Source organism: Squalius cephalus (assembly GCF_949319135.1).
Source record: "Squalius cephalus genome assembly, chromosome: 8".
Lineage (NCBI taxonomy): Eukaryota > Metazoa > Chordata > Actinopteri > Cypriniformes > Leuciscidae > Squalius > Squalius cephalus.
The window spans coordinates 44,925,010-44,939,497 of NC_137129.1; the positions used below are offsets into that span (position 1 = coordinate 44,925,010).

The window sequence follows — 14,488 nt, forward strand, 5'->3', positions numbered from 1 at the left end:
CAAACATTTTCCACACACACATGTAACACTTTCACATACAACTTTAATAATAAAATAACTTTAACTTTAATAAAATGACACAGACCTTTAAAATACAAAGCTGTATAGGCTAGTATTTAAAACGCCAGGCCTATCAGAAAAATGTAAACAAGCTAGAATGTCTTTTTACGTATACAGATTTTAAAACACGTTAAAAACAAAAAAAAGGTCAACGTTAAATAATTTAAAACAAGTTATAGGGTAGAATGCATTACACAAATGAGTTTTAAAGATACCGTAAAAAGAAATGGTAAATTATATTTTTAAACAATGTTTCAAACGTGAGCATTTAACATATCGAACAACATCAGTTAAAAACTATGTAAAACGAATAGTTTTTAAGCAAAGCTTTTTAACATTACAATTCACTATAAACTTTTTGTTTAGTTCTTATAGCTAAAATATATCCTTCACTGTCCACAAAGCATCCATGCGCACGGAAAGCATAACATGAATGTGAAATCCGGTCTGTGAAGCCAAGTCTACGTTGGTAAAAAATACTTAATCAAAACAATGTTTTAAATTTTGTACGTTTTATTTAATTTAGTTATTAATTCAGTATTAGATCTTTTTACTTATGTCTCATTTGAGGCCTCCGGATGACACAGATGTGACGTTATTTTCATTAAAGAAGACATATGTGCATTAATTACACTCATTACATATTAAACGTTAAAACAACAGTGAAATAAGTTAAAATTGCATTTTCTCTAAAGAGTTATTAAAAAATGAGTTAGTGTTATTTTAAGATGTTAAAACATTAAAAATACAACGTTCAGTCATATACAGAAAAGTAAAAACAACTTAAGAGAGTTTTTTTCATTTACAAAAAAAAAAAAAGATCTAACTTCCATACAGTATTTGTAAAACTTTTACATAAAACACAAACTAGTTTAAAAAGCCTTACGTTTTTTACATAACCAATTGTTAAAGACTCAGAGTTTAAAAGATATAAAAGTGTTTCCTTGTGCTAGAGCAGAGTAAAAGAATGTCCACTCACTCCAGAGATTTGTCAGGACTGAAACACTGTGAGGGCTGCACAGAGACCCACGCAAACCCCGCCCCTACCACCTCCCACAACAGGTGTCCCGTGGGAAAACCCAACACCCCCTTTTCACCTCCCAAACAGAAAACACGACTGGTCACTTCAGAGTCCAAGTTGGAAATGACTACTGAAAGACAGGGCAGTGGGTCAAACAGACTCCGCCCCCTAACACACCCCTCTCAAAGCTGAGAGGCCAACAAAAAAAACTCTCAGTTAGGTTATTTATTTTTCTCATATAGTTATTTCTTTTTTTATTCTCTATTTTCACAGACCTAAAATCATGATGCTTCAAAGTATGGATTGGAAGTAAATTACCAAAGACACAAACGACTTCAAACATTTTTACAGTAGTGTGTAGCAAAAGCAGAATTCTATCTTCTTTAAATAAAGATTCGTCTTTATTCATGCTTTAATTTCTTTAAAACAGTCTGATGACATGCAATATTTCTGTGGTTAATTGATTAGTAATGTTGCGAGAGGTTTCCTCATACGAGTAAAAACGCTTTAGATGTGTTTGTGACAAAACATTGTACTCACTTAGACCTATTGGAAAACATTAATACAACTCTTGCTTTACAAAAACTGGTATTACACTAAAACAAGACACAAAATTGTATATTTCATTTACCCCTACAGTAGTCATATAGTTATTTCTTTTATTTTTATTCTCTATTTTTACAGACCTAAAATCATGATGTTTTAAGGTATGGATTGGAAGTAAATTACCAAAGACACAAACGACTTCAAACATTTATACATTAGTGTGTTGCAAAAGCAGAACTCAATCTACTATGCGTTGGGATAATCCAGACATAGCTTTACTAAAAGAAAATATTATGGAAGTCATTTTCAAACTGTGAGTAGGCTATGCTTCAACATGTAATTATATCATATTTTATATATTAATATCATGGTTCCATGTTGTTTTAATGTTTGTTTGTTTGTTTGTTTGTTATTAACTAATACCTTTTTTAACTAACACTTCAACATCCTGCCCAAATTAAAGAAACGTATGAGCTAAGGATGACTCTGACCCCCAAATAAACGGGTAATGGAGTGTTCACAATCTACAATATACAGTTAGATATTCTCCTACTTCGTATGTGTGTAAATAGTTGTGCTAAATTCTTTGGGTGTATTTTTTACACATCAACATATTTGTCACACCGTAGCGATGCATCACGGTCTTGTAAAGCCGAACTAACTTTAAAACATCATCTGTGTCACTAAACAACATGGTTAAGCTAATGAATTACAGTTGATACGTGGTATTTTTACGTGAAAGGAGGGAAAGGAATATTTAACATATAAAAATAAAAATATTTTAACCTATTGTCAATTTCAATTGCTAGATAAATCATCTAACAATCAACAGTTATATGTGAAACAATTAGAGCTGGCTAGAATTAGTCGCATTAGAGCAGGATTCTTGTTTATATTGAACATTTGTACCCCATGTTTAACAGCGCTATTGTTCTCGGCCTCATCAGAGTTCACACAGTTTTCACCGGAGCATACCGACTCTGAAACAAGACCAAGTATTAGCACGTAACATTTTGGACACCTTTGTTTTTAGGCATCTTTTCATTTCTTCTGAAACACCCTGTTTTGAAATTGTTTAACAATTTTTAACATCACTAGCGTAACACTTATCGTATTGTCGGGTGTGATTGTAATGTTTGTACACTTTCCCCCGGATATCTGTTTCCTACAGTTAGCTGTAATGTTAGTGAACTCTAGGTCTTCCCTTTGTTCATATACGACAGTATTCACATGAATTGACTTGATTTGATAAAATTATGGTTTAAACCATCATTTTCATGTGAGACATTTACATTATATTATTATACCGTCCTAGTTTTTAAATAGCGCTAAAAGGTATATTTTACATTTTAACCCTTTATGCGGATATAGAATGCCGCACAAGGTTCTCTGACATATCGTGAAAACATCTAGATCTAACTATGTTTTTAAAAATACCGCGAAGCAAAGACAAGGACACATCTTTCTATAAGCGACCCTCAAAATCTGTGCATAAAACAAAACACATGTATGTGTACAATGATTTATCAGAAAATTACTTTTGTTTGAAGAAAAACTTAAATCAGCTGGTGCTTGATAACTATTGAAGCTATTAAACACCTCTGAATTCGGTAATGTGATATCACGTTTTAATTTTAACTCAATACATTTGAATGCGCTAAAGGTCTATGAACTTTAACATCTTAATAGTTGGTAAAATGATCTTAAAGCCTAGGCAAAATGAAATACATCCTAACTACTTTCTACATGCTTGTTACAGATCTTATGACGTACAATTCACCCATGCATATGTTTAAAAATATATGTATATATATATAAATATTTTGGTGTAAAATAGACATCTCTCCGGTGGCATATGCATAACTTCTCCATGACGCTACTTCTGATTCAATATGGTATTATATGTAATCCTATACAGCTGTTTACGGCATCATGATGACAACCCCTCCAGTGGGGCTGGGTGAGCTGTTGTCCTGATAAATATTTCAGGACTTCGCACACACCCCCGGTTTGCCGGTCTATCATTTTCTTCACTACTTCAATGTATACTCGAAAGTATAATGTTGAAATATAAATAAAAAAATAAAAAAATTACAAACATTTCTATTGTGTTAATTTCTGAGCTCACAAAAATAGTATTATAATAGTATACATAATAATAATATTTAGAATAATTAAAAATACTACATGATTTAGATGAAATATTTCAGAGATCCTTGTAAAGAGTTGCGGAATGTTTTCTGCATTTTAATTACTGTATTCCCGAGGTGGCAACCATTTCTATACCATGTCTGGATGCGCTGTGCCACGGACCACCGAGGCACATCGCGTCTCTGAAAAATGTGTGGTGATTTTTCAAATGATACAACTAATTTGTGTACAGAACAGAACAGAAGAAAGGGCATTTTGTAGTGTTGAACAAAATTAGATTTTGTTCTTAGCATCGGTTCCTGCATCATAGAGGGAGGAAGCACATACCCCCTACGTCGACCTTCAATCTGTTCAAAAGTTCATTAAATTTTTTAATGAGATTATGTGTTCTGTCATGGACGACTAGACACTAGTCATTGGATGTCCAGCAGAGAGGGGGCTTAAGTGGACACGCCCTGTGGTCACATTTTTATGTCTTCATCCAGAGTTTACCCCCCACCACAAACCTGTCGTCCTCTCACTCTGCCTTTTCCCCCATTTCGCAACGTAGCCATCCTACAGCCCTGCGATACCCGTAACATCGACCACCACGGCATCCGTTTCAGGCCAAACGGAGGAGCAGGTGGGTTACTTAAACCTGGATATGTCTCGCCAGCGACCTCCGGCTTGTCACAGTCCTGACATGCGCTGGGAACAGGAACGCCTTGACACCTTTCAGAATTGGACTATTGCACCAGTAAGTCCAGCCGAGCTTGCCAAAAGTGGTTTCTACTACCTTGGCCAGGGCGACAGAGTGGCTTGCTTCAGTTGTGGAGGCCAGCTTAGCAACTGGGAACCGGGAGATCGTGCAGTATCAGAGCACCAGAGACATTACCCCAACTGCCCCTTCGTTCGAGGTGACCGTGCAGATAATGTACCTTTATCTAGCCTTTCCAATATATCGGCAATGCAACAGTGTGAAGAAAGGTTGCTCACATTTGTCTACTGGCCCTCAAGAATAACTGTTCGACCAGACCAATTGGCTAAGGCTGGTTTTTACTATGTTGGTCGTCGTGATGACGTGAAGTGCTTTTGTTGTGATGGTGGACTCAGATGTTGGGAGCCTGGTGATGATCCATGGGTAGAACATGCCAAGTGGTTTCCAAGATGTGAATACCTGTTGCAAGAAAAGGGCCAAGAGTTTGTTCATCAGATTCAAGCAAGATTTCCAAGACTATTTAAACAGCTATTGACTAATGGAGACAACAACTCAAGAGAATTTGTTGATCCACCTGTTGTACACCTGGGTCCTGGAGAAGATCATTCAGAAGATGCAGTGATGATGAACAATCCTGTGGTGAAGTCTGCTTTAGAGATGGGATTTGAGCGTGGCCTGGTGAAGCAAACCGTGCAGAGCAAAATTCTCGCAAGTGGAGAAAATTACAAAACCGTTCAAGAGTTGGTGTCTGATTTACTAAGTGCAGAAGATGAGAAGAGAGAGGAGGAGCGAGAAAGTAAGTTGCTTACTTTTCTTAAGAAACATCATCTTGCCATGTCACAGCAGCTAAAAAGCGTGCAGAGCTTAATGGACCATCTTCTAGAGGAGAACGTCATCTCACAGAAAGAGTATGGCATTATTCGTAACTGTGCTACAGCCAAGCAGCAGACAGGGCAGCTCATTGAGTTAGTCCTGTCGAAAGGAAATGCAGCAGCAGAAGTCTTCTGCAACTGGATCAAGAAGAATGATGTCTGTCTGCTGAGAAAACTGATGGCCCAGACAAATGAAGCTGCATCACCGAGTCAAGATCTTTCAGACTTGCCTATGGAGGAACAGTTAAGAAGACTTCAAGAGGAGCGCACATGCAAAGTTTGCATGGATAAGGAAGTGAACATTGTCTTCATCCCCTGTGGTCACCTAGTTGTGTGCAAAGAATGTGCGCCTTCTCTGCGCAAGTGCCCCATATGTAGAGGATTGGTCAAAGGCGCTGTCCGTACTTTCCTATCATAAAGTGAAGATATTCATCATCCAAGTAACAACAGTTTTTGGATGTGCAAATTTACACCAACTCTAATTGTTTCACATATAACTGTTGATTGTTAGATGATTTATCTAGCAATTGAAATTGACAATAGGTTAAAATATTTTTATTTTTATATGTTAAATATTCCTTTCCCTCCTTTCACGTAAAAATACCACGTATCAACTGTAATTCATTAGCTTAACCATGTTGTTTAGTGACACAGATGATGTTTTAAAGTTAGTTCGGCTTTACAAGACCGTGATGCATCGCTACGGTGTGACAAATATGTTGATGTGTAAAAAATACACCCAAAGAATTTAGCACAACTATTTACACACATACGAAGTAGGAGAATATCTAACTGTATATTGTAGATTGTGAACACTCCATTACCCGTTTATTTGGGGGTCAGAGTCATCCTTAGCTCATACGTTTCTTTAATTTGGGCAGGATGTTGAAGTGTTAGTTAAAAAAGGTATTAGTTAATAACAAACAAACAAACAAACAAACATTAAAACAACATGGAACCATGATATTAATATATAAAATATGATATAATTACATGTTGAAGCATAGCCTACTCACAGTTTGAAAATGACTTCCATAATATTTTCTTTTAGTAAAGCTATGTCTGGATTATCCCAACGCATAGTAGATTGAGTTCTGCTTTTGCAACACACTAATGTATAAATGTTTGAAGTCGTTTGTGTCTTTGGTAATTTACTTCCAATCCATACCTTAAAACATCATGATTTTAGGTCTGTAAAAATAGAGAATAAAAATAAAAGAAATAACTATATGACTACTGTAGGGGTAAATGAAATATACAATTTTGTGTCTTGTTTTAGTGTAATACCAGTTTTTGTAAAGCAAGAGTTGTATTAATGTTTTCCAATAGGTCTAAGTGAGTACAATGTTTTGTCACAAACACATCTAAAGCGTTTTTACTCGTATGAGGAAACCTCTCGCAACATTACTAATCAATTAACCACAGAAATATTGCATGTCATCAGACTGTTTTAAAGAAATTAAAGCATGAATAAAGACGAATCTTTATTTAAAGAAGATAGAATTCTGCTTTTGCTACACACTACTGTAAAAATGTTTGAAGTCGTTTGTGTCTTTGGTAATTTACTTCCAATCCATACTTTGAAGCATCATGATTTTAGGTCTGTGAAAATAGAGAATAAAAAAAGAAATAACTATATGAGAAAAATAAATAACCTAACTGAGAGTTTTTTTTGTTGGCCTCTCAGCTTTGAGAGGGGTGTGTTAGGGGGCGGAGTCTGTTTGACCCACTGCCCTGTCTTTCAGTAGTCATTTCCAACTTGGACTCTGAAGTGACCAGTCGTGTTTTCTGTTTGGGAGGTGAAAAGGGGGTGTTGGGTTTTCCCACGGGACACCTGTTGTGGGAGGTGGTAGGGGCGGGGTTTGCGTGGGTCTCTGTGCAGCCCTCACAGTGTTTCAGTCCTGACAAATCTCTGGAGTGAGTGGACATTCTTTTACTCTGCTCTAGCACAAGGAAACACTTTTATATCTTTTAAACTCTGAGTCTTTAACAATTGGTTATGTAAAAAACGTAAGGCTTTTTAAACTAGTTTGTGTTTTATGTAAAAGTTTTACAAATACTGTATGGAAGTTAGATCTTTTTTTTTTTTTTGTAAATGAAAAAAACTCTCTTAAGTTGTTTTTACTTTTCTGTATATGACTGAACGTTGTATTTTTAATGTTTTAACATCTTAAAATAACACTAACTCATTTTTTAATAACTCTTTAGAGAAAATGCAATTTTAACTTATTTCACTGTTGTTTTAACGTTTAATATGTAATGAGTGTAATTAATGCACATATGTCTTCTTTAATGAAAATAACGTCACATCTGTGTCATCCGGAGGCCTCAAATGAGACATAAGTAAAAAGATCTAATACTGAATTAATAACTAAATTAAATAAAACGTACAAAATTTAAAACATTGTTTTGATTAAGTATTTTTTACCAACGTAGACTTGGCTTCACAGACCGGATTTCACATTCATGTTATGCTTTCCGTGCGCATGGATGCTTTGTGGACAGTGAAGGATATATTTTAGCTATAAGAACTAAACAAAAAGTTTATAGTGAATTGTAATGTTAAAAAGCTTTGCTTAAAAACTATTCGTTTTACATAGTTTTTAACTGATGTTGTTCGATATGTTAAATGCTCACGTTTGAAACATTGTTTAAAAATATAATTTACCATTTCTTTTTACGGTATCTTTAAAACTCATTTGTGTAATGCATTCTACCCTATAACTTGTTTTAAATTATTTAACGTTGACCTTTTTTTTGTTTTTAACGTGTTTTAAAATCTGTATACGTAAAAAGACATTCTAGCTTGTTTACATTTTTCTGATAGGCCTGGCGTTTTAAATACTAGCCTATACAGCTTTGTATTTTAAAGGTCTGTGTCATTTTATTAAAGTTAAAGTTATTTTATTATTAAAGTTGTATGTGAAAGTGTTACATGTGTGTGTGGAAAATGTTTGCCTACCGCTTATGTTTCACGGTTTTAAAGTTAAAAGCACACAGTTTTGAACAGATTCATTATTTTTTACATCAAAACGCATTCTCAAACAATGATCGATTTCTCCATTGGGTGAGGTGGATTATCTTATCAAAGAGTGAATAAATCAGTAAGTTAGTGAATATAACTTAACTAAAACATGAATTAACTTTAAACTTTAAACAACTATTATTTTTTATAAATGTTATTTAGTGTTGGGGGGGGGGCTGAGACTCGGGTTTACACATGATCTATACTCATTCATGTGTCTACGATGAGTGATGTATCATATGGAACTTGTTTTAAAATGATTGCACATTATTTTTTGTTGATGTTGTTTTGAACGGTTTTCTAAATCTGAATGTGAAGGACCACATTCAAACTTTTTTCAGATAACGTCGTAAAATGTACGAATACTGAACCATTGCATTTTAACTTTATACATACATTTTTAAAAAAAAGTTTTTAAATGATTGTGGAAAACAAAACTCTTCTTTAATTAAAAACAACTCACTGATCTGGTACCAATACATAGTTGGCTTGGGAGGGATCTTGATGTAGGAGGGGTCATGGTGTGGGAGGGGTCTAGGGGTGGGAGGTGTCTAGGGGTGGGAGGGGTCTAGGGTGGGAGTGGTCTACCTGTGGCTACAGGGCAGATGTCACAGAGGTCAGTCTAACTTTTGGGATGTAACCGTGTGGACGTGTTTCATTGAGCTCCTCACGAGACTTTGCAACTTTTGGAAATAAAATCTCTAAACCTATGGATCCGGATATACCCTTAATGTTGGATAAACCTTTGGTCTTGGATATACCTTTTGGATATATATTTGGATATACCTTTGGTCATGAATATATCCTTGTTGTTGGATAAACCTTTGGTCTTGGATATACCTTTTGAATATACATTTGATGTGGAAAATACCATTGGATATACCTTTGATGTGGAATACACCATTGGATATACCTTTTGGCTCTCTTTCAACAAACGGATTTACAAAAAACGTAAGGCTATTTTTTAGATACTGTGATTTTAACATGGTGTGGTTTTAATATTTGTTTAATGTCTTAATACTAATACATTTTGATAGCTTTAAGATAATGCAATTTAAACTTTTTCATTAATGTTTTAACATTTTACACATAATGTGTGGGAGTTAAATGCTAACAAATCAACATTTTTAAAAAATGTGGGGAGGGGTGAGGGTGTTTGTAGACAAGGGGATCATGGGAAAATTCCCACGGTCCGGAGCTGAACATTGATTTTTCAATGTTTTAACATTTATGTTTTAACATAAAATGTTGTTTTAGATGTTTTAATGCTAACAGATTTTTATATCTTTAAGAAAATATACACTTTTAAAGATACTTTATGTAAAATGTAACATTTTATAAATAACGCGTGAAAGTTAAATGCTTATGGATCAACATTTTTAAAAAATTATCTTTTTGTAATGAAAAACTCTCTTAACTCGTTATACTCTTCTGTAAATGACTGAACATTGATTTTCAATGTTTTAACATAAAATGTTGTTTTAGATGTTTTAATGCTAACAGATTTTTATATCTTTAAGAAAATATACACTTTTAAAGATACTTTATGTAAAATGTAACATTTTATAAATAATGTGTGAAAGTTAAATGATTATGGATCTACATTTTTAAAAAAATATCTTTTTGTAATGAAAAAACTCTCTTAACTTGTTATACTCTTCTGTAAATGACTGAACATTGATTTTCAATGTTTTAACATTTATGTTTTAACATAAAATGTTGTTTTAGATGTTTTAATGCTAACGCATTTTTTATATCTTTAAGAAAATACACACTTTTAAAGATATTTTATGTAAAATGTAATATTTTATAAATAATGTGTGATAGTTAAATGATTATGGATCTACATTTTTAAAAAATTATCTTTTTGTAATGAAAAAACTCTTAATTTGTTATACTTACCTGTAAATGACTGAATATTGATTTTCAATGTTTTAACATAAAATGTTATTTTAGATGTTTTAATGCTAACGCATTTTTATATCTTTAAGAAAATACACACTTTTAATTGTACGTATGTGTTTATGTGTTTGATATGTTTTAATATTTGTTTAATGTCTTAATACTAATACATTTTGATAGCATTAAGATAATGCAATTTAAACTTTTTCATTAATGTTTTAACATTTTACAAATATGAACGTTAAAGACTTGTATTTTAACTTTATACAACGTTTTATACACCTTTAAACACTATATAATTGTGAAAGTACAACTTTTCTTCAAATGTATTAGAAAATAGAACTATTTGCTTGATATAATTTTAATACATGTTGTTTTAACGTTTTAATGCGGATCGTGGGAAAATTTTCCCACGGTCACGTGACCTGTTCAGAAGTGGGGCGGGGTGGGGATGTTTGTAGGGAAGGGTACCGTGGGAAAATTCCCACGGTCACGTGATCTGTCCGGAGGTGGGAGGGAGGGGGTAGAAGGGGGCGGGGCAAGCGTGGGAATATTCCCACGGTCAAAAAGGGGGCGGGGCTTAAGGGCAATAAATCACTCAAAGTGACATATAGTGCCCTATATTCTCTCTAACTTGTTCACGAGATGAAGGGGAAAGAGAGCAGAGATTGATCGCACGGATCCCGTATTTCTCCTGAGTGCCAGAGATTTCTGTGTGGAACGATCATACATTCCACGGTGATGGTGCGCCTTACAGAAAAGCATAAAAAGCCACTACTGTTGTTTGTTTGGGGTATAAGTGCTCACAAAAACGGTTTTGGGTATTCTGTTTTATTTTTGAGAACGTTACAATTATTTGCATAAAGCTGAAAAGGAAAAATTAAAACAAATTGACTATTGTGAGAGAGGACTTACTGAGGGGAAGATACGGAAGTGTGACTATTATCTTCTATTTTGGTTTGTTTCTTTATAGAACATTGTGATTCACACCGTACTTGGCGAACTCTGTTTGAAAGTGTTCCTTTTTGTTCTTTTCCTGTTGTTACTTGCTGTATAGATTTTGCTTATACATTACCTGCCCACAAACGGAAACCCCAGACATAACATTTGGTTGGGTTTGAGTTTTGAATAGTGAACATTTGCGCGGCCACATACATAAAACCTATAGGGACATTAAAAAAAGCAAATCCACTATATCTTTCAGGCTGTATAAAAGCGACAATATTCGAAATAACATCAACACTTTCCAAAGCATACATATTTTCAAACAAACCTTAATGTTGACATGTTATGCATCAACTATAAATGTGCTTTTGAATCAAATTAAATTTACAAAAGTGGTTTTAAATACATGATAAACATATTGCATGCAAGTAAAAGTGTCTACTTTAATGTTTCAAATAACTTTTGTTAAAATAAAATGTCAAAATATGGGTCAAATAATGTTCCAAAATGCAAAATATGTTGTAATGGTCCGCACTTTGATTTTACCATTACATCTTTAAAGTGCCCCATTAAGCTGTTTTAAAGGTTTCACAATCAGTCTCTCACAACAGGTTTACATACATGCATCTAATAATAAATAAATAAAAACACTTTCATTTTCTTATAATATACAAATGACCTCATTTCTCAAAGCCTCTAAAACCACTTGTTTGAAGACAGTGGGTGTTTCTCAAAATCCCTCCTCGTTTCTTCTCTCCTCCGTCCTCCAGCCCGTGACCCAGAAACCGATCGCACTCGGCCATCTTCAAGGACATCTCAATCCTCTAATTGCACTGTGAGGAGCGAGGAGTGAAAGAGCTTCCAGAGGAGTCATGAGCGAGGATGCACGGGTGTATCTCATGTGGAAGTCTTTCTTGTCGAGAAACCTGACGCACTTATAAATTCTCCTCCCCCTTCACATCTGTCACAATCATTTATATTTATGCTTTACCTTTGCAGTTTAAATAAACCACATATCACACATATATCAACAGGGCATCTTGTTTTATCTTTATTATTTATGAATTTCTTAAATAACTGAACTTAAACAACATAAGGGCAGATCCTTTATCTCAGCTGATGATTCTTTGAAGTGACGCTCGATTGATCAAGAATATTCCAATATACATGTAATCTATATACACTACATTCACCATGTTGCCTATATCAAGTGACCCACCAGTTGTGTCACTTTACTGCCATTCACAGATCCTCTCCTGTGGCCTCATGGGATAGTAGTGTCCATCATATACGCACTTCAGAATCCCACCGGAAGAAGTATGTCATCTGGGTACTTCTTGCCTTCTCTTTAATGAGTACTGTGTATTCTGACATACTTCTTCATACTGTTTTTTTTTTCCTGATGCAGCCGATTATAGTCATTCAACAGTCTTTGACATCATCAAGTGAGTTTTTTGCTCTTAAATATTTCAGAATTTCACCTAACCCAGGGTTGCCAACTTTAAGTTCAGGATGGAGTGAGATTTATTTATTTATTTATTTATTTATTTTTTTTTTGGGGGGGGGGGGGTTGCAAATTTCAACCTTGATTCACTATCAGTTCACATGTATTTAGCCTACTGTACATATAAGGAAAACATATTTTGTTGAATGCAGTTTGCCTTTTTAGCACTATTTTTTACTTTTCTTGGGTTAAATTCAGTCTTTTCTTGCATTCATTAAAGGGGCGGTAATCCTTAAAAAACAATTTCTTTAAGAGTAAATATCTCCCTTTGCTTTGAACTTTGAGCATTATAACTTTACAGATGTTGTTTATGCTCAAACAGCAACATTTCACACTAACTAAAGTTAGAAAAGTGAAATCATAATCAACCACCCCTTTGACTGAGACGCTATGCGATCTGTTATGCCACAGAGGACAGATCTGTAGGCTACACTTCGCTATAGAACGCGCTATGCGGAAGTAAAGACGCTGGCTGAGATTCTACCGGAAATAGTTAGTAGCGTTCGTGCATAGAGCGTATAAATACTGTTTTGGCTGAGTGGTGTATACACAGCAAATTTATGGAGTTGAAAAATCCAGAGTTAGGCAAAAAAGTGCGAAAGAGTTAGATTTGTGAGTTTATTTTTTAACTCTGACTACAGTTTGTGTTATGGGATACTCCCTGTTTGTGTTGTATTTTGGAGTTTATTCAATGGTGTTCAGAAGCGTGTTTTAACACTACATCTGGAGTTAAATATTAAGAAGTGCGCCACACGATCGAGTCACGACCCTGGTGCAGCACTAAAGGCCTAATGGATCCGCCGTGAGGTATGTAAAAACGTTTTTATTACAATATATATATACATATTTTTTTCAAAATGTTCGATATTTTCTGACAGAAACACGTTTTGTCGTAGCTGTTGCATTGTGTGTGTACTAACGTCAATGACCGTGGCGAACGTGGTGTTTGAATTGAGTGGCTGTTAGCCTGTTTTGTGAGTTTTTTTCCCCTCGATTAAACGAACTAACATTAGATAGGCTAACCGTCTTTCACACCGTGTTTCTGAATTTTTTTTTTATTTTTTTTTTGCCGTCAAATGGTGACTCAACTCAAGAAACCTTCTTCTGTTGAGCTTCCATACGTTAATGCCGACGAGGTAATACACTTTATACAGCCATGGAACTTTATGTGTGTCATATAGCCTGTTTTACAGACGTCCTAACTGCAGTGTCTACCCTGGATTATAATATATTTGAGCCGTGAAAGTGTAACGTTTGGCCTGCAACGGGTTTGAATTGTAATGATAAACGTTTTAGACTAGTGAATAGTTAAAAAGTGCGTAGTTTTCAGCTTAAACATTTTTTTTATTTTTTTTTTTGCATTTTCAATCACACTAACATAACAGTTAACAAAAATTACATGTTTTCTCTTTAATGTCAGTTCACGATGTTGATAATAGTGCAACGTGAATGTAAAGCAAATTCTCTCGTCAAAGCCAGCAGGGATGACCGTGATTATGAAAATTGTATCAAAAATATTACATTACATTAGATGTCTGAATGGTTGTCTTTCCTTTTTTAATTAGATTTTGCAAGACTTCTTACTGATGTTTGGAGCAGAGGTTGCTTTAAAGGGGTCATATAATGGTACATGCACTTTTACAAGTTGATTGCACTGAAATGTCTGTTGGCAGTGCCTGTACACAACCATCCTATCATGATAAAAATCCATCCAGTGGTTTTGTTTTAATCTCCTTATATGTTTGACCCTCTCTGAAATCAAGCC

General features: G+C 34.6%; 1 pseudogene across 1 annotated transcript; it reads left to right on the plus strand.

Moving 5' to 3' along the window:
* The first annotated feature begins 1,027 nt into the window (after nucleotides 1-1,027).
* On the plus strand, nucleotides 1,028-5,788 carry LOC307163355 (putative inhibitor of apoptosis; annotated as a pseudogene). The gene is made up of 2 exons: nucleotides 1,028-1,180; nucleotides 4,210-5,788. The product of its transcript is annotated as a putative inhibitor of apoptosis (transcript).
* The last annotated feature ends 8,700 nt before the right edge of the window (nucleotides 5,789-14,488 follow it).